At 58.7% G+C, this 26408-nt stretch overlaps 3 pseudogenes; all 3 read right to left on the bottom strand.

Moving 5' to 3' along the window:
• Positions 1-1962: 1962 nt before the first annotated feature.
• Positions 1963-3850, bottom strand: LOC144177752 (uncharacterized; annotated as a pseudogene).
• A 6437-nt stretch (positions 3851-10287) lies between these two features.
• LOC144177751 (uncharacterized) lies at positions 10288-11169 on the bottom strand (annotated as a pseudogene).
• Positions 11170-18009: 6840 nt separating this feature from the next.
• LOC144177750 (uncharacterized) lies at positions 18010-20904 on the bottom strand (annotated as a pseudogene).
• Between the last annotated feature and the right edge of the window lie 5504 nt (positions 20905-26408).

Here is a 26408-nt window from a genome sequence, read left to right as displayed (position 1 = left end):
GATCCGGCCTAGCCCACTGAAGGAGATGCCGGGATGAAGTCCTTTGAAACGGGTCGAGAGCGACGCCACTGGCCAGGGGTTGGTCGTCTTCCAGGGGACTTTGCAGAAATCCGGGCAAGGCAAGCGAGGCAGCCAGCCCAGGATAGGGCTAGCTCTCATCACCAGTCTGCCGGGCATGTCGTCGATAAAATAGTCCGGAGGGCCCGCGATGTTCGCATGAGCAGGCCAGGGTGATGGGTCAAGCACGATCCTCGGCTCAGCAGAACACGGCAGCAGGGCGACGGACCAAAAAGCGAACTGCAAAAGCAAGCAGCGATTATGCGTCGTGCTCACGCCGCTCCTGCCTAGCCCACTCAAGGAGATGCCGGGATGAAGTCCTTTGAAACGGGTCGAGAGCGACGCCACTTGCCAGGGGTTGTCGTCTTCCAGGGGTCTTTGCAGAAATCCGGGCAAGGCAAGCGAGGCAGCCAGCCCAAGATAGGGCTAGCTAGCATCACCAGTCTGCCGGGCACGTCGTCGATAAAATAGTCCGGAGGGCCCGCGATGTTCGCATGAGCAGTCCAGGGTGATTGGTCAAGCACGATCCTCGGCTCAGCAGAACACGGCAGCAGGGCGACGGACTAAAAAGCGAACTGCAAAAGCAAGCAGCGATTAGGCATAGTGCTCACGCCGATCCTGCCTAGCCCACTGAAGGAGATGCCGGGATGAAGTCCTTTGAAACGGGTCGAGAGCGATGCCACTGGCCAGGGGTTGGTCGTCTTCCAGGGGTCTTTGCAGAAATCCGGGCAAGGCAAGCGAGGCAGCCAGCCCAAGATAGGGCTAGCTAGCATCACCAGTCTGCCGGGCATGTCGTCGATAAAATAGTCCAGAGGGCCCGCGATGTTCGCATGAGCAGGCCAGGGTGATGGGTCAAGCACGATCCTCGGCTCAGCAGAACACGGCAGCAGGGCGACGGACCAAAAAGCGAACTGCAAAAGCAAGCAGCGATTAGGCGTCGTGCTCACGCCGCTCCTGCCTAGCCCACTCAAGGATATGCCGGGATGAAGTCCTTTGAAACGGGTCGAGAGCGACGCCACTTGCCAGGGGTTGTCGTCTTCCAGGGGTCTTTGCAGAAATCCGGTCAAGGCAAGCGAGGCAGCCAGCCCAAGATAGGGCTAGCTAGCATCACCATTCTGCCGGGCACGTCGTCGATAAAATAGTCCGGAGGGCCCGCGATGTTCGCATGAGCAGTCCAGGGTGATGGGTCAAGCACGATCCTCGGCTCAGCAGAACACGGCAGCAGGGCGACGGACTAAAAAGCGAACTGCAAAAGCAAGCAGCGATTAGGCGTCGTGCTCACGCCGATCCTGCCTAGCCCACTGAAGGAGATGCCGGGATGAAGTCCTTTGAAACGGGTCGAGAGCGACGCCACTGGCCAGGGGTTGGTCGTCTTCCAGGGGACTTTGCAGAAATCCGGGCAAGGCAAGCGAGGCAGCCAGCCCAGGATAGGGCTAGCTCTCATCACCAGTCTGCCGGGCATGTCGTCGATAAAATAGTCCGGAGGGCCCGCGATGTTCGCAAGAGCAGGCCAGGGTGATGGGTCAAGCACGATCCTCGGCTCAGCAGAACACGGCAGCAGGGCGACGGACCAAAAAGCGAACTGCAAAAGCAAGCAGCGATTAGGCGTCGTGCTCACGCCGCTCCTGCCTAGCCCACTCAAGGAGATGCCGGGATGAAGTCCTTTGAAACGGGTCGAGAGCGACGCCACTTGCCAGGGGTTGTCGTCTTCCAGGGGTCTTTGCAGAAATCCGGGCAAGGCAAGCGAGGCAGCCAGCCCAAGATAGGGCTAGCTAGCATCACCATTCTGCCGGGCACGTCGTCGATAAAATAGTCCGGAGGGCCCGCGATGGTCGCATGAACAGTCCAGGGTGATGGGTCAAGCACGATCCTCGGCTCAGCAGAACACGGCAGCAGGGCGACGGACTAAAAAGCGAACTGCAAAAGCAAGCAGCGATTAGGCATAGTGCTCACGCCGATCCTGCCTAGCCCACTGAAGGAGATGCCGGGATGAAGTCCTTTGAAACGGGTCGAGAGCGACGCCACTGGCCAGGGGTTGGTCGTCTTCCAGGGGTCTTTGCAGAAATCCGGGCAAGGCAAGCGAGGCAGCCAGCCCAAGATAGGGCTAGCTAGCATCACCAGTCTGCCGGGCATGTCGTCGATAAAATAGTCCAGAGGGCCCGCGATGTTCGCATGAGCAGGCCAGGGTGATGGGTCAAGCACGATCCTCGGCTCAGCAGAACACGGCAGCAGGGCGACGGACCAAAAAGCGAACTGCAAAAGCAAGCAGCGATTAGGCGTCGTGCTCACGCCGCTCCTGCCTAGCCCACTCAAGGAGATGCCGGGATGAAGTCCTTTGAAACGGGTCGAGAGCGACGCCACTGGCCAGGGGTTGGTCGTCTTCCAGGGGTCTTTGCAGAAATCTAGGCAAGGCAAGCGAGGCAGCCAGCCCAAGATAGGGCTAGCTAGCATCACCAGTCTGCCGGGCACGTCGCCGATAAAATAGTCCAGAGGGCCCGCGATGTTCGCAGGAGCAGGTCAGGGTGATGGGTCAAGCACGATCCTAGGCTCAGCAGAACACGGCAGCAGGGCGACGGACTAAAAAGCGAATTGCAAAATATTGCAGCGATTAGGCATAGTGCTCACGCCGATCCTGCCTAGCCCACTGAAGGAGGTGCCGGGATGAAGTCCTTTGAAACGGGTCGAGAGCGACGCCACTGGGCAGGGGTTGGTCGTCTTCCAAGGGTCTTTGCAGAAATCCGGGCAAGGCAAGCGAGGCAGCCAGCCCAGGATAGGGCTAGCTACCATCACCAGTCTGCCGGGCACGTCGTCGATAAAAGTCCGGAGGGCCTGCGATGTTCGCATGAGCAGGCCAGAGTGATGGGTCAAGCACGATCCTTGGCTCAGCAGAACACGGCAGCAGGGCGACGGACTAAAAAGGGCACTGCAAAATCAAGCAGCGACTAGGCATAGTGCTCACGCCGATCCTGCCTAGCCCACTGAAGGAGATGCCGGGATGAATTCCTTTAAAACGGGTCGAGAGCGACGCCACTGGCCAGGGGTTGGACGTCTTCCAGGGGTCTTTGCAGAAATCCGGGCAAGGCAAGCGAGGCAGCCAGCCCAAGATAGGGCTAGCTAGCATCACCAGTCTGCCGGGCACGTCGTCGATAAAATAGTCCGGAGGGCCCGCGATGTTCGCATGAGCAGGCCAGGGTGATGGGTCAAGCATGATCCTTAGCTCAGTAGAACACGGCATCAGGGCGACGGACTAAAAAGCGAACTGCAAAAGCAAGCAGCGACTATGCATAGTGCTCACGCCAATCCTGCCTAGCCCACTGAAGGATATGCCGGGATGAAGTCCTTTGAAACGGGTCGAGAGCGACGCCACTTGCCAGGGGTTGGTCGTCTTCCAGGGGTCTTTGCAGAAATCCGGGCAAGGCAAGCGAGGCAGCCAGCCCAAGATGGGGCTAGCTAGCATCACCAGTCTGCCGGGCACGTCGTCGATAAAATAGTCCGGAGGGCCCGCGATGTTCGCATGAGCAGGCCAGGGTGATGGGTCAAGCACGATCCTCGGCTCAGCAGAACACAGCAGCAGGGCGACGGACTAAAAAGAGAACTGCAAAAGCAAGGAGCGATTAGGCATAGTGCTCACGCCGATCTTGCCTAGCCCACTGAAGGAGATGCCGGGATGAAGTCCTTTGAAACGGGTCGAGAGCGACGCCACTGGCCAGGGGTTGGTCGTCCTCCAGGGGTCTTTGCAGATATCGGGGCAAGGCAAGCGAGGCAGCCAGCCCAAGATAGGGCTAGCTAGCATCACCAGTCTGCCGGGCACGTCGTCGATAAAGTAGTCCAGAGGGCCCGCGATGTTCGCATGAGCAGGTCAGGGTGATGGGTCAAGCACGATCCTCGGCTCAGCAGAACACGGCAGCAGGGCAACGGACTAAAAAGCGAATTGCAAAATCAAGCAGCGATTAGGCATAGTGCTCACGCCGATCCTGCCTAGCCCACTGAAGGAGGTGCCGGGATGAAGTCCTTTGAAACGGGTCGAGAGCGACGCCACTGGGCAGGGGTTGGTCGTCTTCCAGGGGTCTTTGCAGAAATCCGGGCAAGGCAAGCGAGGCAGCCAGCCCAGGATAGGGCTAGCTACCATCACCAGTCTGCCGGGCACGTCGTCGATAAAAGTCCGGAGGGCCTGCGATGTTCGCATGAGCAGGCCAGAGTGATGGGTCAAGCACGATCCTTGGCTCAGCAGAACACGGCAGCAGGGCGACGGACTAAAAAGGGAACTGCAAAATCAAGCAGCGACTAGGCATAGTGCTCACGCCGATCCTGCCTAGCCCACTGAAGGAGATGCCGGGATGAAGTCCTTTGAAACGGGTCGAGAGCGACGCCACTGGCCAGGGGTTGGTCGTCTTCCAGGGGTCTTTGCAGAAATCTGGGGAAGGCAAGCGAGGCAGCCAGCCCAAGATAGGGCAAGCTAGCATCACCAGTCTGCCGGACACGTCGCCGATAAAATAGTCCAGAGGGCCCGCGATGTTCCCATGAGCAGGTCAGGGTGATGGGTCAAGCACGATCCTCGGCTCAGCAGAACACGGCAGCAGGGCGACGGACTAAAAAGCGAACTGCAATATCAAGCAGCGATTAGGCATAGTGCTCACGCCGATCCTGCCTAGCCCACTGAAAGAGATGCCGGGATGAAGTCCTTTGAAACGGGTCGAGAGCGACGCCACTGGCCAGGGGTAGGTCGTCCTCCAGGGGTCTTTGCAGATATCGGGGCAAGGCAAGCGAGGCAGCCAGCCCAAGATAGGGCTAGCTAGCATCACCAGTCTGCCGGGCACGTCGTCGATAAAGTAGTCCAGAGGGCCCGCGATGTTCGCATGAGCAGGTCAGGGTGATGGGTCAAGCACGATCCTCGGCTCAGCAGAACACGGCAGCAGGGCAACGGACTAAAAAGCGAATTGCAAAATCAAGCAGCGATTAGGCATAGTGCTCACGCCGATCCTGCCTAGCCCACTGAAGGAGGTGCCGGGATGAAGTCCTTTGAAACGGGTCGAGAGCGACGCCACTGGGCAGGGGTTGGTCGTCTTCCAGGGGTCTTTGCAGAAATCCGGGCAAGGCAAGCGAGGCAGCCAGCCCAGGATAGGGCTAGCTACCATCACCAGTCTGCCGGGCACGTCGTCGATAAAAGTCCGGAGGGCCTGCGATGTTCGCTTGAGCAGGCCAGAGTGATGGGTCAAGCACGATCCTTGGCTCAGCAGAACACGGCAGCAGGGCGACGGACTAAAAAGGGAACTGCAAAATCAAGCAGCGACTAGGCATAGTGCTCACGCCGATCCTGCCTAGCCCACTGAAGGAGATGCCGGGATGAATTCCTGTAAAACGGGTCGAGAGCGACGCCACTGGCCAGGGGTTGGACGTCTTCCAGGGGTCTTTGCAGAAATCCGGGCAAGGCAAGCGAGGCAGCCAGCCCAAGATAGGGCTAGCTAGCATCACCAGTCTGCCGGGCACGTCGTCGATAAAATAGTCCGGAGGGCCCGCGATGTTCGCATGAGCAGGCCAGAGTGATGGGTCAAGCATGATCCTTAGCTCAGTAGAACACGGCATCAGGGCGACGGACTAAAAAGCGAACTGCAAAAGCAAGCAGCGACTATGCATAGTGCTCACGCCAATCCTGCCTAGCCCACTGAAGGATATGCCGGGATGAAGTCCTTTGAAACGGGTCGAGAGCGACGCCACTTGCCAGGGGTTGGTCGTCTTCCAGGGGTCTTTGCAGAAATCCGGGCAAGGCAAGCGAGGCAGCCAGCCCAAGATGGGGCTAGCTAGCATCACCAGTCTGCCGGGCACGTCGTCGATAAAATAGTCCGGAGGGCCCGCGATGTTCGCATGAGCAGGCCAGGGTGATGGGTGAAGCACGATCCTCGGCTCAGCAGAACACAGCAGCAGGGCGACGGACTAAAAAGCGAACTGCAAAAGCAAGCAGCGATTAGGCATAGTGCTCACGCCGATCCTGCCTAGCCCACTGAAGGAGATGCCGGGATGAAGTCCTTTGAAACGGGTCGAGAGCGAAGCCACTGGCCAGGGGTTGGTTGTCTTCCAGGGGTCTTTGCAGAAATCTGGGGAAGGCAAGCGAGGCAGCCAGCCCAAGATAGTGCTAGCTAGCATTACCAGTCTGCCGGACACGTCGCCGATAAAATAGTCCAGAGGGCCCGCGATGTTCGCATGAGCAGGTCAGGGTGATGGGTCAAGCACGATCCTCGGCTCAGCAGAACACGGCAGCAGGGCGACGGACTAAAAAGCGAACTGCAATATCAAGCAGCGATTAGGCATAGTGCTCACGCCGATCCTGCCTAGCCCACTGAAAGAGATGCCGGGATGAAGTCCTTTGAAACGGGTCGAGAGCGACACCACTGGCCAGGGGTTGGTCGTCCTCCAGGGGTCTTTGCAGATATCGGGGCAAGGCAAGCGAGGCAGCCAGCACAAGATAGGGCTAGCTAGCATCACCAGTCTGCCGGGCACGTCGCCGATAAAATAGTCCAGAGGGCCCGCGATGTTCGCATGAGCAGGCCAGGGTGATGGGTCAAGCACGATCCTCGGCTCAGCAGAACACGGCAGCAGGGCGACGGACCAAAAAGCGAACTGCAAAAGCAAGCAGCGATTAGGCGTCGTGCTCACGCCGCTCCTGCCTAGCCCACTCAAGGAGATGCCGGGATGAAGTCCTTTGAAACGGGTCGAGAGCGACGCCACTGGCCAGGGGTTGGTCGTCTTCCAGGGGTCTTTGCAGAAATCTAGGCAAGGCAAGCGAGGCAGCCAGCCCAAGATAGGGCTAGCTAGCATCACCAGTCTGCCGGGCACGTCGCCGATAAAATAGTCCAGAGGGCCCGCGATGTTCGCAGGAGCAGGTCAGGGTGATGGGTCAAGCACGATCCTCGGCTCAGCAGAACACGGCAGCAGGGCGGCGGACCAAAAAGCGAACTGCAAAATCAAGCGGCGATTAGGCATCGTGCTCACGCCGATCCTGCCTTGCCCAGTGAAGAAGATACCGGGATGATGTCCCTTTAAGAGGGTCCAGACAGACGTCACTGGCCAGGGGTTGGTCGTCTCCCAGGGGTTGTTGCAGGCAGCATGGCAAGGCAAGTGAGGCAGCCTGTACAAGGTAGGTCTATCTAGCATCCCCAGTGGGCCGGGCACGTCGTCGATAAAATAGTCCGGAGGGACCGCGATGTTCGCATGAGCAGGCCAGGGTGATGGGTCAAGCACGATCCTTGGCTCAGCAGAACACGACAGCAGGGCGATGGAATAAAAAGCGAACTGCAAAATCAAACAGCGATTAGGCATAGTGCTCACGCCGATCCTGCCTAGCCCACAGAAGGAGATGCCGGGATGAAGTCCTTTGAAACGGGTCGAGAGCTACGCCACTGGCCAGGGGTTGGTCGTCTTCCAGGGGTCTTTACAGAAATCCGGGCAAGACAAGCGAGGCAGCCAGCCCAAGATAGGGCTAGCTAGCATCACCAGTCTGCCGGGCACGTCGTCGATAAAATAGTCCGGAGGGCCCGCGATGTTCGCATGAGCAGTCCAGGGTGATGGGTCAAGCACGATCCTCGGCTCAGCAGAACACGGCAGCAGGGCGACGGACTAAAAAGCGAACTGCAAAAGCAAGCAGCGATTAGGCATAGTGCTCACGCCGATCCTGCCTAGCCCACTGAAGCAGATGCCGGGATGAAGTCCCTTGAAACGGGTCGAGAGCGACGCCACTGGCCTGGAGTTGGTGGTCTTCCAAGGGTCTTTGCAGAAATCCGGGCAAGGCAAGCGAGGCAGCCAGCCCAAGATAGGGCTAGCTAGCATCACCAGTCTGCCGGGCACGTCGTCGATAAAATAGTCCGGAGGGCCCGCGATGTTCGCATGAGCAGACCAGGGTGATGGGTCAAGCACGATCCTCGGCTAAGCAGAACACGGCAGGAGGGCGACGGACTAAAAAGCGAACTGCAAAATCAAGCAGCGACTAGGCATTCTGTTCACGCCGATCCTGCCTAGCCCACTGAAGGAGATGCCGGGATGAAGTCCTTTGAAACGGGTCGAGAGCGACGCCACTGGCCAGGAGTTGGTGGTCTTCCAAGGGTCTTTGCAGAAATCCGGGCAAGGCAAGCGAGGCAGCCAGCCCAAGATAGGGCTAGCTAGCATCACCAGTCTGCCGGGCACGTCGTCGATAAAATAGTCCGGAGGGCCCGCGATGTTCGCATGAGCAGGCCAGAGTGATGGGTCAAGCACGATCCTTGGCTCAGCAGAACACGGCATCAGGGCGACGGACTAAAAAGCGAACTGCAAAAGCAAGCAGCGACTAGGCATAGTGCTCACGCCGATCCTGCCTAGCCCACTGAAGGAGATCCCGGGATGAAGTCCTTTGAAACGGGTCGAGAGCGACGCCACTTGCCAGGGGTTGTTGTCTTCCAGGGGTCTTTGCAGAAATCCGGGCAAGGCAAGCGAGGCAGCCAGCCCAAGATAGGGCTAGCTAGCATCACCATTCTGCCGGGCACGTCGTCGATAAAATAGTCCGGAGGGCCCGCGATGTTCGCATGAGCAGTCCAGGGTGATGGGTCAAGCACGATCCTCGGCTCAGCAGAACACGGCAGCAGGGCGACGGACTAAAAAGCGAACTGCAAAAGCAAGCAGCGATTAGGCATAGTGCTCACGCCGATCCTGCCTAGCCCACTGAAGGAGATGCCGGGATGAAGTCCTTTGAAACGGGTCGAGAGTGACGCAACTGGCCAGGGGTTGGTCGTCTTCTAGGGGTCTTTGCAGAAATCCGGGCAAGGCAAGCGAGGCAGCCAGGCCAAGATAGGGCTAGCTAGCATCACCAGTCTGCCGGGCACGTCGCCGATAAAATAGTCCAGAGGGCCCGCGATGTTCGCATGAGCAGGCCAGGGTGATGGGTCAAGCACGATCCTCGGCTCAGCAGAACACGGCAGCAGGGCGACGGACCAAAAAGCGAACTGCAAAAGCAAGCAGCGATTAGGCGTCGTGCTCACGCCGCTCCTGCCTAGCCCACTGAAAGAGATGCCGGGATGAAGTCCTTTGAAACGGGTCGAGAGCGACGCCACTGGCCAGGGGTTGGTCGTTGTGAGGAAGTAGCGGTAACATTGCGTTTATGAAGACCAATTCGTCAGAGAAGAAAGCCAATCCCTATGGTGGGGCTATGTGCCACGAAGAGGAAGAAGAGTGCGAGAGGATCCCGACGAAGGGGACGGTGTGTTCCGGATTGCTCGGCGGTGATCGTGAGCGAGAGGGCAGCCTTCGGACCGGACGCCGCTGTTCCAGTACCGGGTGCGCGACCGTGGTTCCCCTGCGACGGCCTGGAAGGCGACGGCCAGGGAACGACAGCACGGACCAGCGCCCCACGACCTGCCCACGTTCGAGGAAGTTCCGCCGGCGCGCCGAAGACGCTCCAGCCAATCTGAACACTCCCGAACAGCTCATCCAACACGTGAGACTGTTGCAGTTGGCCAACTTGACTTCCGTTCAAACGGACTCGTGCTTCTTTTTAGTTAGCAGCCCTGTTTAGTTTTTTTCCCCGTCGCTTCTTACTCCGCGTGTTTCTGCGAATACCCAACCCTATAAAGCGTGCCATCTTCAGTTCTTCTCGATGTTCCGGTGCCCTGTCTTGTTATTCTCCCGTCCGTAACGCTGGGGATTGTTAGAAGAGCCTGTATTCCATCACAGTCGTCTTCCAGGGGTCTTTGCAGAAATCCGGGCAAGGCAAGCGAGGCAGCCAGCCCAAGATAGGGCTAGCTAGCATCACCAGTCTGCCGGGCACGTCGCCGATAAAATAGTCCAGAGGGCCCGCGATGTTCGCAGGAGCAGGTCAGGGTGATGGGTCAAGCACGATCCTCGGCTCAGCAGAACACGGCAGCAGGGAAACGGACTAAAAAGCGAATTGCAAAATCAAGCAGCGATTAGGCATAGTGCTCACGCCGATCCTGCCTAGCCCACTGAAGGAGGTGCCGGGATGAAGTCCTTTGAAACGGGTCGAGAGCGACGCCACTGGCCAGGGGTTGTCGTCTTCCAGGGGTCTTTGCAGATATCCGGGCAAGGCAAGCGAGGCAGCCAGCCCAAGATAGGGCTAGCTAGCATCACCAGTCTGCCGGGCACGTCGTCGATAAAATAGTCCGGAGGGCCCGCGATGTTCGCATGAGCAGTCCAGGGTGATGGGTCAAGCACGATCCTCGGCTCAGCAGAACACGGCAGCAGGGCGACGGACTAAAAAGCGAACTCCAAAAGCAAGCAGCGATTAGGCATAGTGCTCACGCCGATCCTGCCTAGCCCACTGAAGGAGACGCCGGGATGAAGTCCCTTGAAACGGGTCGAGAGCGACGCCACTGGCCTGGAGTTGGTGGTCTTCCAAGGGTCTTTGCAGAAATCCGGGCAAGGCAAGCGAGGCAGCCAGCCCAAGATAGGGCTAGCTAGCATCACCAGTCTGCCGGGCACGTCGTCGATAAAATAGTCCGGAGGGCCCGCGATGTTCGCATGAGCAGGCCAGGGTGATGGGTCAAGCACGATCCTTAGCTCAGTAGAACACGGCATCAGGGCGATGGACTAAAAAGCGAACTGCAAAAGCAAGCAGCGACTATGCATAGTGCTCACGCCAATCCTGCCTAGCCCACTGAAGGATATGCCGGGATGAAGTCCTTTGAAACGGGTCGAGAGCGACGCCACTTGCCAGGGGTTGGTCGTCTTCCAGGGGTCTTTGCAGAAATCCGGGCAAGGCAAGCAAGGCAGCCAGCCCAAGATGGGGCTAGCTAGCATCACCAGTCTGCCGGGCACGTCGTCGATAAAATAGTCCGGAGGGCCCGCGATGTTCGCATGAGCAGGCCAGGGTGATGGGTCAAGCACGATCCTCGGCGCAGCAGAACACGGCAGCAGGGCGACGGAGTAAAAAGCGAACTGCAAAAGCAAGCAGCGATTAGGCGTCGTGCTCACGCCGCTCCTGCCTAGCCCACTGAAGGAGATGCCGGGATGAAGTCCTTTGAAACGGGTCGAGAGCGACGCCACTGGCCAGGGGTTGGTCGTCTTCCAGGGGTCTTTGCAGAAATCCGGGCAAGGCAAGCGAGGCAGCCAACCCAAGATAGGGCTAGCTAGCATCACCAGTCTGCCGGGCGCGTCGCCGATAAAATAGTCCAGAGGGCCCGCGATGTTCGCATGAGCAGGTCAGGGTGATGGGTCAAGCACGATCCTCGGCTCAGCAGAACACGGCAGCAGGGCGACGGACTAAAAAGCGAACTGCAATATCAAGCAGCGATTAGGCATATTGCTCACGCCGATCCTGCCTAGCCCACTGAAAGAGATGCCGGGATGAAGTCCTTTGAAACGGGTCGATAGCGACGCCACTGGCCAGGGGTTGGTCGTCCTCCAGGGGTCTTTGCAGATATCGGGGCAAGGCAAGCGAGGCAGCCAGCCCAAGATAGGGCTAGCTAGCATCACCAGTCTGCCGGGCACGTCGTCGATAAAGTAGTCCAGAGGGCCCGCGATGTTCGCATGAGCAGGCCAGGGTGATGGTTCAAGCTCAATGCTCGGCTCAGCAGAACACGGCAGCAGGGCGGCGGACCAAAAAGCGAACTGCAAAATCAAGCGGCGATTAGGCATCGTGCTCTAGCCGATCCTGCCTTGCCCAGTGAAGAAGATACCGGGATGATGTCCCTTTAAGAGGGTCCAGACAGACGTCACTGGCCAGGGGTTGGTCGTCTCCCAGGGGTTGTTGCAGGCAGCATGGCAAGGCAAGTGAGGCAGCCAGTACAAGGTAGGTCTATCTAGCATCCCCAGTGGGCCGGGCACATCGTCGATAAAATAGTCCGGAGGGACCGCGATGTTCGCATGAGCAGGCCAGGGTGATGGGTCAAGCACGATCCTTGGCTCAGCAGAACACGGCAGCAGGGCGATAGAATAAAAAGCGAACTGCAAAATCAAACAGCGATTAGGCATAGTGCTCACGCCGATCCTGCCTAGCCCACAGAAGGAGATGCCGGGATGAAGTCCTTTGAAACGGGTCGAGAGCTACGCCACTGGCCAGGGGTTGGTCGTCTTCCAGGGGTCTTTACAGAAATCCGGGCAAGACAAGCGAGGCAGCCAGCCCAAGTTAGGGCTAGCTAGCATCACCAGTCTGCCGGGCACGTCGTCGATAAAGTAGTCCGGCGGGCCCGCGATGTTCGCATGAGCAGGCGAGGGTGATGGGTCAAGCACGATCCTCGACTCAGCAGAACACGGCAGCAGGGCGACGGACTAAAAAGCGAACTGCAAAATCAAGCAGCGATTAGGCATAGTGCTCACACTGATGATCCTGCCTAGCCCACTGAAGGAGGTGCCGGGATGAAGTCCTTTGAAACGGGTCGAGAGCGACGCCACTGGCCAGGGGTTGTCGTCTTCCAGGGGTCTTTGCAGAAATCCGGGCAAGGCAAGCGAGGCAGCCAGCCCAAGATAGGGCTAGCTAGCATCACCAGTCTGCCGGGCACGTCGTCGATAAAATAGTCCGGAGGGCCCGCGATGTTCGCATGAGCAGGCCAGAGTGATGGGTCAAGCACGATCCTTGGCTCAGCAGAAGACGGCATCAGGGCGACGGACTAAAAAGCGAACTGCAAAAGCAAGCAGCGACTAGGCATAGTGCTCACGCCGATCCTGCCTAGCCCACTGAAGGAGATCCCGGGATGAAGTCCTTTGAAACGGGTCGAGAGCGACGCCACTTGCCAGGGGTTGTCGTCTTCCAGGGGTCTTTGCAGAAATCCGGGCAAGGCAAGCGAGGCAGCCAGCCCAAGATAGGGCTAGCTAGCATCACCATTCTGCCGGGCACGTCGTCGATAAAATAGTCCGGAGGGCCCGCGATGTTCGCATGAGCAGTCCAGGGTGATGGGTCAAGCACGATCCTCGGCTCAGCAGAACACGGCAGCAGGGCGACGGACTAAAAAGCGAACTGCAAAAGCAAGCAGCGATTAGGCATAGTGCTCACGCCGATCCTGCCTAGCCCACTGAAGGAGATGCCGGGATGAAGTCCTTTGAAACGGGTCGAGAGCGACGCCACTGTCCAGGGGTTGGTCGTCTTCTAGGGGTCTTTGCGGAAATCCGGGCAAGGCAAGCGAGGCAGCCAGCCCAAGATAGGGCTAGCTAGCATCACCAGTCTGCCGGGCACGTCGCCGATAAAATAGTCCAGAGGGCCCGCGATGTTCGCAGGAGCAGGTCAGGGTGATGGGTCAAGCACGATCCTCGGCTCAGCAGAACACGGCAGCAGGGCGACGGACTAAAAAGCGAACTGCAAAAGCAAGCAGCGACTAGGCATAGTGCTCACGCCGATCCTGCCTAGCCCACTGAAGGAGGTGCCGGGATGAAGTCCTATGAAACGGGTCGAGAGCGACGCCACTGGGCAGGGGTTGGTCGTCTTCCAGGGGTCTTTGCAGAAATCCGGGCAAGGCAAGCGAGGCAGCCAGCCCAGGATAGGGCTGGCTACCATCACCAGTCTGCCGGGCACGTCGTCGATAAAAGTCCGGAGGGCCTGCGATGTTCCCATGAGCAGGCCAGAGTGATGGGTCAAGCACGATCCTTGGCTCAGCAGAACACGGCAGCAGGGCGACGGACTAAAAAGGGAACTGCAGAATCAAGCAGCGACTAGGCATAGTGCTCACGCCGATCCTGCCTAGCCCACTGAAGGAGATGCCGGGATGAATTCCTTTAAAACGGGTCGAGAGCGACGCCACTGGCCAGGGGTTGGTCGTCTTTCAGGGGTCTTTGCAGAAATCCGGGCAAGGCAAGCGAGGCAGCCAGCCCAAGATAGGGCTAGCTAGCATCACCAGTCTGCCGGGCACATCGTCGATAAAATAGTCCGGAGGGCCCGCGATGTTCGCATGAGCAGGCCAGGGTGATGGGTCAAGCACGATCCTTAGCTCAGTAGAACACGGCATCAGGGCGATGGACTAAAAAGCGAACTGCAAAAGCAAGCAGCGACTATGCATAGTGCTCACGCCAACCCTGCCTAGCCCACTGAAGGATATGCCGGGATGAAGTCCTTTGAAACGGGTCGAGAGCGACGCCACTTGCCAGGGGTTGGTCGTCTTCCAGGGGTCTTTGCAGAAATCCGGGCAAGGCAAGCGAGGCAGCCAGCCCAAGATGGGGCTAGCTAGCATCACCAGTCTGCCGGGCACGTCGTCGATAAAATAGTCCGGAGGGCCCGCGATGTTCGCATGAGCAGGCCAGGGTGATGGGTCAAGCACGATCCTCGGCTCAGCAGAACACGGCAGCAGGGCGACGGACTAAAAAGCGAACTGCAAAAGAAAGCAGCGATTAGGCATAGTGCTCACGCCGATCCTGCCTAGCCCACTGAAGGAGATGCCGGGATGAAGTCCCTTGAAACGGGTCGAGAGCGACGCCACTGGCCTGGAGTTGGTGGTCTTCCAAGGGTCTTTGCAGAAATCCGGGCAAGGCAAGCGAGGCAGCCAGCCCAAGATAGGGCTAGCTAGCATCACCAGTCTGCCGGGCACGTCGTCGATAAAATAGTCCGGAGGGCCCGCGATGTTCGCATGAGCAGACCAGGGTGATGGGTCAAGCACGATCCTCGGCTCAGCAGAACACGGCAGCAGGGCGACGGACTAAAAAGCGAACTGCAAAATCAAGCAGCGACTAGGCATAGTGTTCACGCTGATCCTGCCTAGCCCACTGAAGGAGATGCCGGGATGAAGTCCTTTGAAACGGGTCGAGAGCGACGCCACTGGCCAGGAGTTGGTGGTCTTCCAAGGGTCTTTGCAGAAATCCGGGCAAGGCAAGCGAGGCAGCCAGCCCAAGATAGGGCTAGCTAGCATCACCAGTCTGCCGGGCACGTCGTCGATAAAATAGTCTGGAGGGCCCGCGATGTTCGCATGAGCAGGCCAGAGTGATGGGTCAAGCACGATCCTTGGCTCAGCAGAACACGGCATCAGGGCGACGGACTAAAAAGCGAACTGCAAAAGCAAGCAGCGACTAGGCATAGTGCTCACGCCGATCCTGCCTAGCCCACTGAAGGAGATCCCGGGATGAAGTCGTTTGAAACGGGTCGAGAGCGACGCCACTTGCCAGGGGTTGTCGTCTTCCAGGGGTCTTTGCAGAAATCCGGGCAAGGCAAGCGAGGCAGCCAGCCCAAGATAGGGCTAGCTAGCATCACCATTCTGCCGGGCACGTCGTCGATAAAATAGTCCGGAGGGCCCGCGATGTTCGCATGAGCAGTCCAGGGTGATGGGTCAAGCACGATCCTCGGCTCAGCAGAACACGGCAGCAGGGCGACGGACTAAAAAGCGAACTGCAAAAGCAAGCAGCGATTAGGCATAGTGCTCACGCCGATCCTGCCTAGCCCACTGAAGGAGATGCCGGGATGAAGTCTTTTGAAACGGGTCGAGAGCGACGCCACTGGCCAGGGGTTGGTCGTCTTCTAGGGGTCTTTGCAGAAATCCGGGCAAGGCAAGCGAGGCAGCCAGGCCAAGATAGGGCTAGCTAGCATCACCAGTCTGCCGGGCACGTCGCCGATAAAATAGTCCAGAGGGCCCGCGATGTTCGCATGAGCAGGCCAGGGTGATGGGTCAAGCACGATCCTCGGCTCAGCAGAACACGGCAGCAGGGCGACGGACCAAAAAGCGAACTGCAAAAGCAAGCAGCGATTAGGCGTCGTGCTCACGCCGCTCCTGCCTAGCCCACTGAAGGAGATGCCGGGATGAAGTCCTTTGAAACGGGTCGAGAGCGACGCCACTGGCCAGGGGTTGGTCGTCTTCCAGGGGTCTTTGCAGAAATCCGGGCAAGGCAAGCGAGGCAGCCAGCCCAAGATAGGGCTAGCTAGCATCACCAGTCTGCCGGGCACGTCGCCGATAAAATAGTCCAGAGGGCCCGCGATGTTCGCAGGAGCAGGTCAGGGTGATGGGTCAAGCACGATCCTCGGCTCAGCAGAACACGGCAGCAGGGCGACGGACTAAAAAGCGAATTGCAAAATCAAGCAGCGATTAGGCATAGTGCTCACGCCGATCCTGCCTAGCCCACTGAAGGAGGTGCCGGGATGAAGTCCTTTGAAACGGGTCGAGAGCGACCCCACTGGGCAGGGGTTGGTCGTCTTCCAGGGGTCTTTGCAGAAATCCGGGCAAGGCAAGCGAGGCAGCCAGCCCAGGATAGGGCTAGCTACCATCACCAGTCTGCCGGGAACGTCGTCGATAAAAGTCCGGAGGGCCTGCGATGTTCCCATGAGCAGGCCAGAGTGATGGGTCAAGCACGATCCTTGGTTTAGCAGAACACGGCAGCAGGGCGACGGACTAAAAAGGGAACTGCAAAATCAAGCAGCGACTAGGCATAGTGCTCACGCCGATCCTGCCTAGCCCACTGAAGGAGATGCCGGGATGAATTCCTTTAAAACGGGTCGAGAGCGACGCCACTGGCCAGGGGTTGGTCGTCTTTCAGGGGTCTTTGCAGAAATCCGGGCAAGGCAAGCGAGGCAGCCAGCCCAAGATAGGGCTAGCTAGCATCACCAGTCTGCCGGGCACATCGTCGATAAAATAGTCCGGAGGGCCCGCGATGTTCGCATGAGCAGGCCAGGGTGATGGGTCAAGCACTATCCTTAGCTCAGTAGAACATGGCATCAGGGCGATGGACTAAAAAGCGAACTGCAAAAGGAAGCAGCGACTATGCATAGTGCTCACGCCAACCCTGCCTAGCCCACTGAAGGATATGCCGGGATGAAGTCCTTTGAAACGGGTCGAGAGCGACGCCACTTGCCAGGGGTTGGTCGTCTTCCAGGGGTCTTTGCAGAAAGCCGGGCAAGGCAAGTGAGGCAGCCAGCCCAAGATGGGGCTAGCTAGCATCACCAGTCTGCCGGGCACGTCGTCGATAAAATAGTCCGGAGGGCCCGCGATGTTCGCATGAGCAGGCCAGGGTGATGGGTCAAGCACGATCCTCGGCTCAGCAGAACACGGCAGCAGGGCGACGGACTAAAAAGCGAACTGAAAAAGCAAGCAGCGATTAGGCGTCGTGCTCACGCCGCTCCTGCCTAGCCCACTGAAGGAGATGCCGGGATGAAGTCCTTTGAAACGGGTCGAGAGCGACGCCACTGGCCAGGGGTTGGTCGTCTTCCAGGGGTCTTTGCAGAAATCCGGGCAAGGCAAGCGAGGCAGCCAGCCCAAGATAGGGCTAGCTAGCATCACCAGTCTGCCGGGCACGTCGCCGATAAAATAGTCCAGAGGGCCCGCGATGTTCGCAGGAGCAGGTCAGGGTGATGGGTCAAGCACGGTCCTCGGCTCAGCAGAACACGGCAGCAGGGCGACGGACTAAAAAGCGAATTGCAAAATCAAGCAGCGATTAGGCATAGTGCTCACGGCGATCCTGCCTAGCCCACTGAAGGAGGTGCTGGGATGAAGTCCTTTGAAACGGGTCGAGAGCGACGCCACTGGGCAGGGGTTGGTCGTCTTCCAGGGCTCTTTGCAGAAATCCGGGCAAGGCAAGCGAGGCAGCCAGCCCAGGATAGGGCTAGCTACCATCACCAGTCTGCCGGGCACGTCGTCGATAAAAGTCCGGAGGGCCTGCGATGTTCCCATGAGCAGGCCAGAGTGATGGGTCAAGCACGATCCTTGGCTCAGCAGAACACGGCAGCAGGGCGACGGACTAAAAAGGGAACTGCAAAATCAAGCAGCGACTAGGCATAGTGCTCACGCCGATCCTGCCTAGCCCACTGAAGGAGATGCCGGGATGAATTCCTTTAAAACGGGTCGAGAGCGACGCCACTGGCCAGGAGTTGGTCGTCTTCCAGGGGTCTTTGCAGAAATCCGGGAAAGGCAAGCGAGGCAGCCAGCCCAAGATAGGGCTAGCTAGCATCACCAGTCTGCCGGGCACGTCGTCGATAAAATAGTCTGGAGGGCCCGCGATGTTCGCATGAGCAGGCCAGGGTGATGGGTCAAGCACGATCCTTAGCTCAGTAGAACACGGCATCAGGGCGACGGACTAAAAAGCGAACTGCAAAAGCAAGTAGCGACTATGCATAGTGCTCACACCAATCCTGCCTAGCCCACTGAAGGATATGCCGGGATGAAGTCCTTTGAAACGGGTCGAGAGCGACGCCACTTGCCAAGGGTTGGTCGTCTTCCAGGGGTCTTTGCAGAAATCCGGGCAAGGCAAGCGAGGCAGCCAGCCCAAGATGGGGCTAGCTAGCATCACCAGTCTGCCGGGCACGTCGTCGATAAAATTGTCCGGAGGGCCCGCGATGTTCGCATGAGCAGGCCAGGGTGATGGGTCAAGCACGATCCTCGGCTCAGCAGAACACGGCAGCAGGGCGACGGACTAAAAAGCGAACTGCAAAAGCAAGCAGCGATTAGGCATAGTGCTCACGCCGATCCTGCCTAGCCCACTGAAGGAGATGCCGGGATGAAGTCCTTTGAAACGGGTCGAGAGCGACGCCACTGGCCAGGGGTTGGTCGTCTTCCACGGGTCTTTGCAGAAATCCGGGCAAGGCAAGCGAGGCAGCCAGCCCAAGATAGGGCTAGCTAGCATCACCAGTCTGCCGGGCACGTCGCCGATAAAATAGTCCAGAGGGCCCGCCATGTTCGCATGAGCAGGCCAGGGTGATGGGTCAAGCACGATCCTCGGCTCAGCAGAACACGGCAGCAGGGCGACGGACTAAAAAGCGAACTTCTAAAGCAAGCAGCGACTAGGCATAGTGCTCACGCCGATCCTGCCTAGCCCACTGAAGGAGATGCCGGGATGAAGTCCTTTGAAACGGCTCGAGAGCGACGCAAATGGCCAGGGGTTGGTCGTATTCCAGGGGTCTTTGCAGAAATCCGGGCAAGGCAAGCGAGGCAGCCAGCCCAAGATAGGGCTAGCTAGCATCACCAGTCTGCCGGGCACGTCGTCGATTTATAGTCCGGAGGGCCCGCGATGTTCGCATGAGCAGGCCAGGGTTATGGGTCAAGCGCGATTCTCGGCTCAGCAGAACACGGCAGCAGGGCGACGGACTAAAAAGCGAACTGCAAAAGGAAGCAGTGATTAGGCATAGTGCTCACGCCGATCCTGCCTAGCCCACTGAAGGAGATGCCGGGATGAAGTCCTTTGAAACGGCTCGAGAGCGACACCACTGGGCAGGGGTTGGTCGTCTTCCAGGGGTCTTTGCAGAAATCCGGGCAAGGCAAGCGAGGCAGCCAGCCCAAGATAGGGCTAGCTAGCATCACCATTCTGCCGGGCACGTCGTCGATAAAATAGTCCGGAGGGCCCGCGATGTTCGCATGAGCAGTCCAGGGTGATGGGTCAAGCACGATCCTCGGCTCAGCAGAACACGGCAGCAGGGCGACGGACTAAAAAGCGAACTGCAAAAGCAAGCAGCGATTAGGCATAGTGCTCACGCCGATCCTGCCTAGCCCACTGAAGGAGATGCCGGGATGAAGTCCTTTGAAACGGGTCGAGAGCGACGCCACTGGCCAGGGGTTGGTCGTCTTCCAGGGGTCTTTGCAGAAATCCGGTCAAGGCAAGCGAGGCAGCCAGCCCAAGATAGGGCTAGCTAGCATCACCAGTCTGCCGGGCACGTCGCCGATAAAATAGTCCAGAGGGCCCACGATGTTCGCATGAGCAGGCCAGGGTGATGGGTCAAGCACGATCCTCGGCTCAGCAGAACACGGCAGCAGGGCGACGGACCAAAAAGCGAACTGCAAAAGCAAGCAGCGATTAGGCGTCGTGCTCACGCCGCTCCTGCCTAGCCCACTGAAGGAGATGCCGGGATGAAGTGCTTTGAAACGGGTCGAGAGCGACGCCACTGACCAGGGGTTGGTCGTCTTCCAGGGGTCTTTGCAGAAATCCGGGCAAGGCAAGCGAGGCAGCCAGCCCAAGATAGGGCTAGCTAGCATCACCAGTCTGCCGGGCATGTCGTCGATAAAATAGTCCGGAGGGCCCGCGATGTTCGCATGAGCAGGCCAGGGTGATGGGTCAAGCACGATTCTTGGCTCAGTAGAACAGGGCATCAGGGCGACGGACTAAAAAGCGAACTGCAAAAGCAAGCAGCGACTAGGCATAGTGCTCACGCCGATCCTGCCTAGCCCACTGAAGGAGATGCCGGGATGAAGTCCTTTGAAACGGGTCGAGAGCGACGCCACTTGCCAGGGGTTGTCGTCTTCCAGGGGTCTTTGCAGAAATCCGGGCAAGGCAAGCGAGGCAGCCAGCCCAAGATAGGGCTAGCTAGCATCACCAGTCTGCCGGGCACGTCGTCGATTATATAGTCCGGAGGGCCCGCGATGTTCGCATGAGCAGGCCAGGGTGATGGGTCAAGCGCGATTCTCGGCTCAGCAGAACACGGCAGCAGGGCGACGGACTAAAAAGCGAATTGCAAAATCAAGCAGCGATTAGGCATAGTGCTCACGCCGATCCTGCCTAGCCCACTGAAGGAGGTGCCGGGATGAAGTCCTTTGAAACGGGTCGAGAGCGACGCCACTTGCCAGGGGTTGTCGTCTTCCAGGGGTCTTTGCACAAATCCGGGCAAGGCAAGCGAGGCAGCCAGCCCAAGATAGGGCTAGCTGGCATCACCAGTCTGCCGGGCACGTCGCCGATAAAATAGTCCAGAGGGCCCGCGATGTTCGCATGAGCAGGCCAGGGTGATGGGTCAAGCACGATCCTCGGCTCAGCAGAACACGGCAGCAGGGCGACGGACCAAAAAGCGAACTGCAAAAGCAAGCAGCGATTAGGCGTCGTGCTCACGCCGCTCCTGCCTAGCCCACTGAAGGAGATGCCGGGATGAAGTCCTTTGAAACGGGTCGAGAGCGACGCCACTGGCCAGGGGTTGGTCGTCTTCCAGGGGTCTTTGCAGAAATCCAGGCAAGGCAAGCGAGGCAGCCAGCCCAAGATAGGGCTAGCTAGCATCACCAGTCTGCCGGGCACGTCGCCGATAAAATAGTCCAGAGGGCCCACGATGTTCACAGGAGCAGGTCAGGGTGATGGATCAAGCACGATCCTCGGCTCAGCAGAACACGGCAGCAGGGCGACGGACTAAAAAGCGAACTGCAAAATCAAGCAGCGATTAGGCATAGTGCTCACGCCGATCCTGCCTAGCCCACTGAAGGAGATGCCGGGATGAAGTCCTTTGAAACGGGTCGAGAGCGACGCCACTTGCCAGGGGTTGTCGTCTTCCAGGGGTCTTTGCACAAATCCGGGCAAGGCAAGCGAGGCAGCCAGCCCAAGATAGGGCTAGCTGGCATCACCATTCTGCCGGGCACGTCGTCGATAAAATAGTCCGGAGGGCCCGCGATGTTCGCATGAGCAGGCCAGGGTGATGGGTCAAGCGCGATTCTCGGCTCAGCAGAACACGGCAGCAGGGCGACGGACTAAAAAGCGAACTGCAAAAGGAAGCAGTGATTAGGCATAGTGCTCACGCCGATCCTGCCTAGCCCACTGAAGGAGATGCCGGGATGAAGTACTTTGAAACGGCTCGAGAGCAACACCACTGGGCAGGGGTTGGTCGTCTTCCAGGGGTCTTTGCAGAAATCCGGGCAAGGCAAGCGAGGCAGCCAGCCCAAGATAGGGCTAGCTAGCATCACCATTCTGCCGGGCACGTCGTCGATAAAATAGTCCGGAGGGCCCGCGATGTTCGCATGAGCAGTCCAGGGTGATGGGTCAAGCACGATCGTCGGCTCAGCAGAACACGGCAGCAGGGCGACGGACTAAAAAGCGAACTGCAAAAGCAAGCAGCGATTAGGCATAGTGCTCACGCCGATCCTGCCTAGCCCACTGAAGGAGATGCCGGGATGAAGTCCTTTGAAACGGGTCGACAGCGACGGCAGTGGCCAGGGGTTGGTCGTCTTCCAGGGGTCTTTGCAGAAATCCGGTCAAGGCAAGCGAGGCAGCCAGCCCAAGATAGGGCTAGCTAGCATCACCAGTCTGCCGGGCACGTCGCCGATAAAATAGTCCAGAGGGCCCACGATGTTCGCATGAGCAGGCCAGGGTGATGGGTCAAGCACGATCCTCGGCTCAGCAGAACACGGCAGCAGGGCGACGGACCAAAAAGCGAACTGCAAAAGCAAGCAGCGATTAGGCGTCGTGCTCACGCCGCTCCTGCCTAGCCCACTGAAGGAGATGCCGGGATGAAGTCCTTTGAAACGGGTCGAGAGCGACGCCACTGGCCAGGGGTTGGTCGTCTTCCAGGGGTCTTTGCAGAAATCCGGGCAAGGCAAGCGAGGCAGCCAGCCCAAGATAGGGCTAGCTAGCATCACCAGTCTGCCGGGCATGTCGTCGATAAAATAGTCCGGAGGGCCCGCGATGTTCGCATGAGCAGGCCAGGGTGATGGGTCAAGCACGATTCTTGGCTCAGTAGAACAGGGCATCAGGGCGACGGACTAAAAAGCGAACTGCAAAAGCAAGCAGCGACTAGGCATAGTGCTCACGCCGATCCTGCCTAGCCCACTGAAGGAGATGCCGGGATGAAGTCCTTTGAAACGGGTCGAGAGCGACGCCACTTGCCAGGGGTTGTCGTCTTCCAGGGGTCTTTGCAGAAATCCGGGCAAGGCAAGCGAGGCAGCCAGCCCAAGATAGGGCTAGCTAGCATCACCAGTCTGCCGGGCACGTCGTCGATTATATAGTCCGGAGGGCCCGCGATGTTCGCATGAGCAGGCCAGGGTGATGGGTCAAGCGCGATTCTCGGCTCAGCAGAACACGGCAGCAGGGCGACGGACTAAAAAGCGAATTGCAAAATCAAGCAGCGATTAGGCATAGTGCTCACGCCGATCCTGCCTAGCCCACTGAAGGAGGTGCCGGGATGAAGTCCTTTGAAACGGGTCGAGAGCGACGCCACTTGCCAGGAGTTGTCGTCTTCCAGGGGTCTTTGCACAAATCCGGGCAAGGCAAGCGAGGCAGCCAGCCCAAGATAGGGCTAGCTGGCATCACCATTCTGCCGGGCACGTCGTCGATAAAATAGTCCGGAGGGCCCGCGATGTTCGCATGAGCAGTCCAGGGTGATGGGTCAAACACGATCCTCGGCTCAGCAGAACACGGCAGCAGGGCGATGGACTAAAAAGCGAACTGCAAAAGCAAGCAGCGACTAGGCATAGTGCTCACGCCGATCCTGCCTAGCCCACTGAAGGAGATGCCGGGATGAAGTCCTTTGAAACGGGTCGAGAGCGACGCCACTTGCCAGGGGTTGTCGTCTTCCAGGGGTCTTTGCACAAATCCGGGCAAGGCAAGCGAGGCAGCCAGCCCAAGATAGGGCTAGCTGGCATCACCATTCTGCCGGGCACGTCGTCGATAAAATAGTCCGGAGGGCCCGCGATGTTCGCATGAGCAGTCCAGGGTGATGGGTCAAACACGATCCTCGGCTCAGCAGAACACGGCAGCAGGGCGATGGACTAAAAAGCGAACTGCAAAAGCAAGCAGCGATTAGGCATAGTGCTCACGCCGATCCTGCCTAGCCCACTGAAGGAGATGCCGGGATGAAGTCCTTTGAAACGGGTCGAGAGCGACGCCACTGGCCAGGGGTTGGTCGTCTTCCAGGGGTCTTTGCAGAAATCCGGGCAAGGCAAGCGAGGCAGCCAGCCCAAGATAGGGCTAGCTAGCATCACCAGTCTGCCGGGCACGTCGCCGATAAAATAGTCCAGAGGGCCCGCGATGTTCGCATGAGCAGGCCAGGGTGATGGGTGAAGCACGATCCTCGGCTCAGCAGAACACGGCAGCAGGGCGACGGACCAAAAAGCGAACTGCAAAAGCAAGCAGCGATTAGGCGTCGTGCTCACGCCGCTCCTGCCTAGCCCACTGAAGGAGATGCCGGGATGAAGTCCTTTGAAACGGGTCGAGAGCGACGCCACTGGCCAGGGGTTGGTCGTCTTCCAGGGGTCTTTGCAGAAATCCAGGCAAGGCAAGCGAGGCAGCCAGCCCAAGATAGGGCTAGCTAGCATCACCAGTCTGCCGGGCACGTCGCCGATAAAATAGTCCAGAGGGCCCGCGATGTTCACAGGAGCAGGTCAGGGTGATGGGTCAAGCACGATCCTCGGCTCAGCAGAACACGGCAGCAGGGCGACGGACTAAAAAGCGAACTGCAAAATCAAGCAGCGATTAGGCATAGTGCTCACGCCGATCCTGCCTAGCCCACTGAAGGAGATGCCGGGATGAAGTCCTTTGAAACGGGTCGAGAGCGACGCCACTTGCCAGGGGTTGTCGTCTTCCAGGGGTCTTTGCACAAATCCGGGCAAGGCAAGCGAGGCAGCCAGCCCAAGATAGGGCTAGCTGGCATCACCATTCTGCCGGGCACGTCGTCGATAAAATAGTCCGGAGGGCCCGCGATGTTCGCATGAGCAGTCCAGGGTGATGGGTCAAACACGATCCTCGGCTCAGCAGAACACGGCAGCAGGGCGATGGACTAAAAAGCGAACTGCAAAAGCAAGCAGCGATTAGGCATAGTGCTCACGCCGATCCTGCCTAGCCCACTGAAGGAGATGCCGGGATGAAGTCCTTTGAAACGGGTCGAGAGCGACGCCACTGGCCAGGGGTTGGTCGTCTTCCAGGGGTCTTTGTAGAAATCCGGGCAAGGCAAGCGAGGCAGCCAGCCCAAGATAGGGCTAGCTAGCATCACCAGTCTGCCGGGCACGTCGCCGATAAAATCGTCCAGAGGGCCCGCGATGTTCGCATGAGCAGGCCAGGGTGATGGGTCAAGCACGATCCTCGGCTCAGCAGAACACGGCAGCAGGGCGACGGACCAAAAAGCGAACTGCAAAAGCAAGCATCGATTAGGCGTAGTGCTCACGCCGCTCCTGCCTAGCCCACTGAAGGAGATGCCGGGATGAAGTCCTTTGAAACGGGTCGAGAGCGACGCCATTGGCCAGGGGTTGGTCGTCTTCCAGGGGTCTTTGCAGAAATCCAGGCAAGGCAAGCGAGGCAGCCAGCCCAAGATAGGGCTAGCTAGCATCACCAGTCTGCCGGGCACGTCGCCGATAAAATAGTCCAGAGGGCCCGCGATGTTCACAGGAGCAGGTCAGGGTGATGGGTCAAGCACGATCCTCGGCTCAGCAGAACACGGCAGCAGGGCGACGGACTAAAAAGCGAATTGCAAAATCAAGCAGCGATTAGGCATAGTGCTCACGCCGATCCTGCCTAGCCCACTGAAGGAGGTGCCGGGATGAAGTTCTTTGAAACGGGTCGAGAGCGACGCCACTGGGCAGGGGTTGGTCGTCTTCCAGGGGTCTTTGCAGAAATCCGGGCAAGGCAAGCGAGGCAGCCAGCCCAGGATAGGGCTAGCTACCATCACCAGTCTGCCGGGCACGTCGTCGATAAAAGTCCGGAGGGCCTGCGATGTTCGCATGAGCAGGCCAGAGTGATGGGTCAAGCACGATCCTTGGCTCAGCAGAACACGGCAGCAGGGCGACGGACTAAAAAGTGAACTGCAAAATCAAGCAGCGACTAGGCATAGTGCTCACGCCGATCCTGCCTAGCCCACTGAAGGAGATGCCGGGATGAATTCCTTTAAAACGGGTCGAGAGCGACGCCACTGTCCAGGGGTTGGACGTCTTCCAGGGGTCTTTGCAGAAATCCGGGCAAGGCAAGCGAGGCAGCCAGCCCAAGATAGGGCTAGCTAGCATCACCAGTCTGCCGGGCACGTCGTCGATAAAATAGTCCGGAGGGCCCGCGATGTTCGCATGAGCAGGCCAGGGTGATGGGTCAAGCATGATCCTTAGCTCAGTAGAACACGGCATCAGGGCGACGGACTAAAAAGCGAACTGCAAAAGCAAGCAGCGACTATGCATAGTGCTCACGCCAATCCTGCCTAGCCCACTGAAGGATATGCCGGGATGAAGTCCTTTGAAACGGGTCGAGAGCGACGCCACTTGCCAGGGGTTGGTCGTCTTCCAGGGGTCTTTGCAGAAATCCGGGCAAGGCAAGCGACGCAGCCAGCCCGAGATGGGGCTAGCTAGCATCACCAGTCTGCCGGGCACGTCGTCGATAAAATAGTCCGGAGGGCCCGCGATGTTCGCATGAGCAGGCCAGTGTGATGGGTCAAGCACGATCCTCGGCTCAGCAGAACACGGCAGCAGGGCGATGGACTAAAAAGCGAACTGCAAAAGCAAGCAGCGATTAGGCATAGTGCTCACGCCGATCCTGCCTAGCCCACTGAAGGAGATGCCGGGATGAAGTCCTTTGAAACGGGTCGAGAGCGACGCCACTGGCCAGGGGTTGGTCGTCTTCCAGGGGTCTTTGCAGAAATCTGGGGAAGGCAAGCGAGGCAGCCAGCCCAAGATAGGGCTAGCTAGCATCACCAGTCTGCCGGGCACGTCGCCGATAAAATAGTCCAGAGGGCCCACGATGTTCGCATGAGCAGGTCAGGGTGATGGGTCAAGCACGATCCTCGGCTCAGCAGAACACGGCAGCAGGGCGACGGACTAAAAAGC

The sequence above is a fragment of the Haemaphysalis longicornis genome, unplaced genomic scaffold (assembly GCF_048455015.1).
Source record: "Haemaphysalis longicornis isolate Haplotype H1 unplaced genomic scaffold, Haemaphysalis longicornis Haplotype H1 scaffold_30, whole genome shotgun sequence".
NCBI lineage: Eukaryota > Metazoa > Arthropoda > Arachnida > Ixodida > Ixodidae > Haemaphysalis > Haemaphysalis longicornis.
Note: the sequence above shows the minus strand (reverse complement) of the source record. Positions and strands in the feature narration are given on the sequence as shown.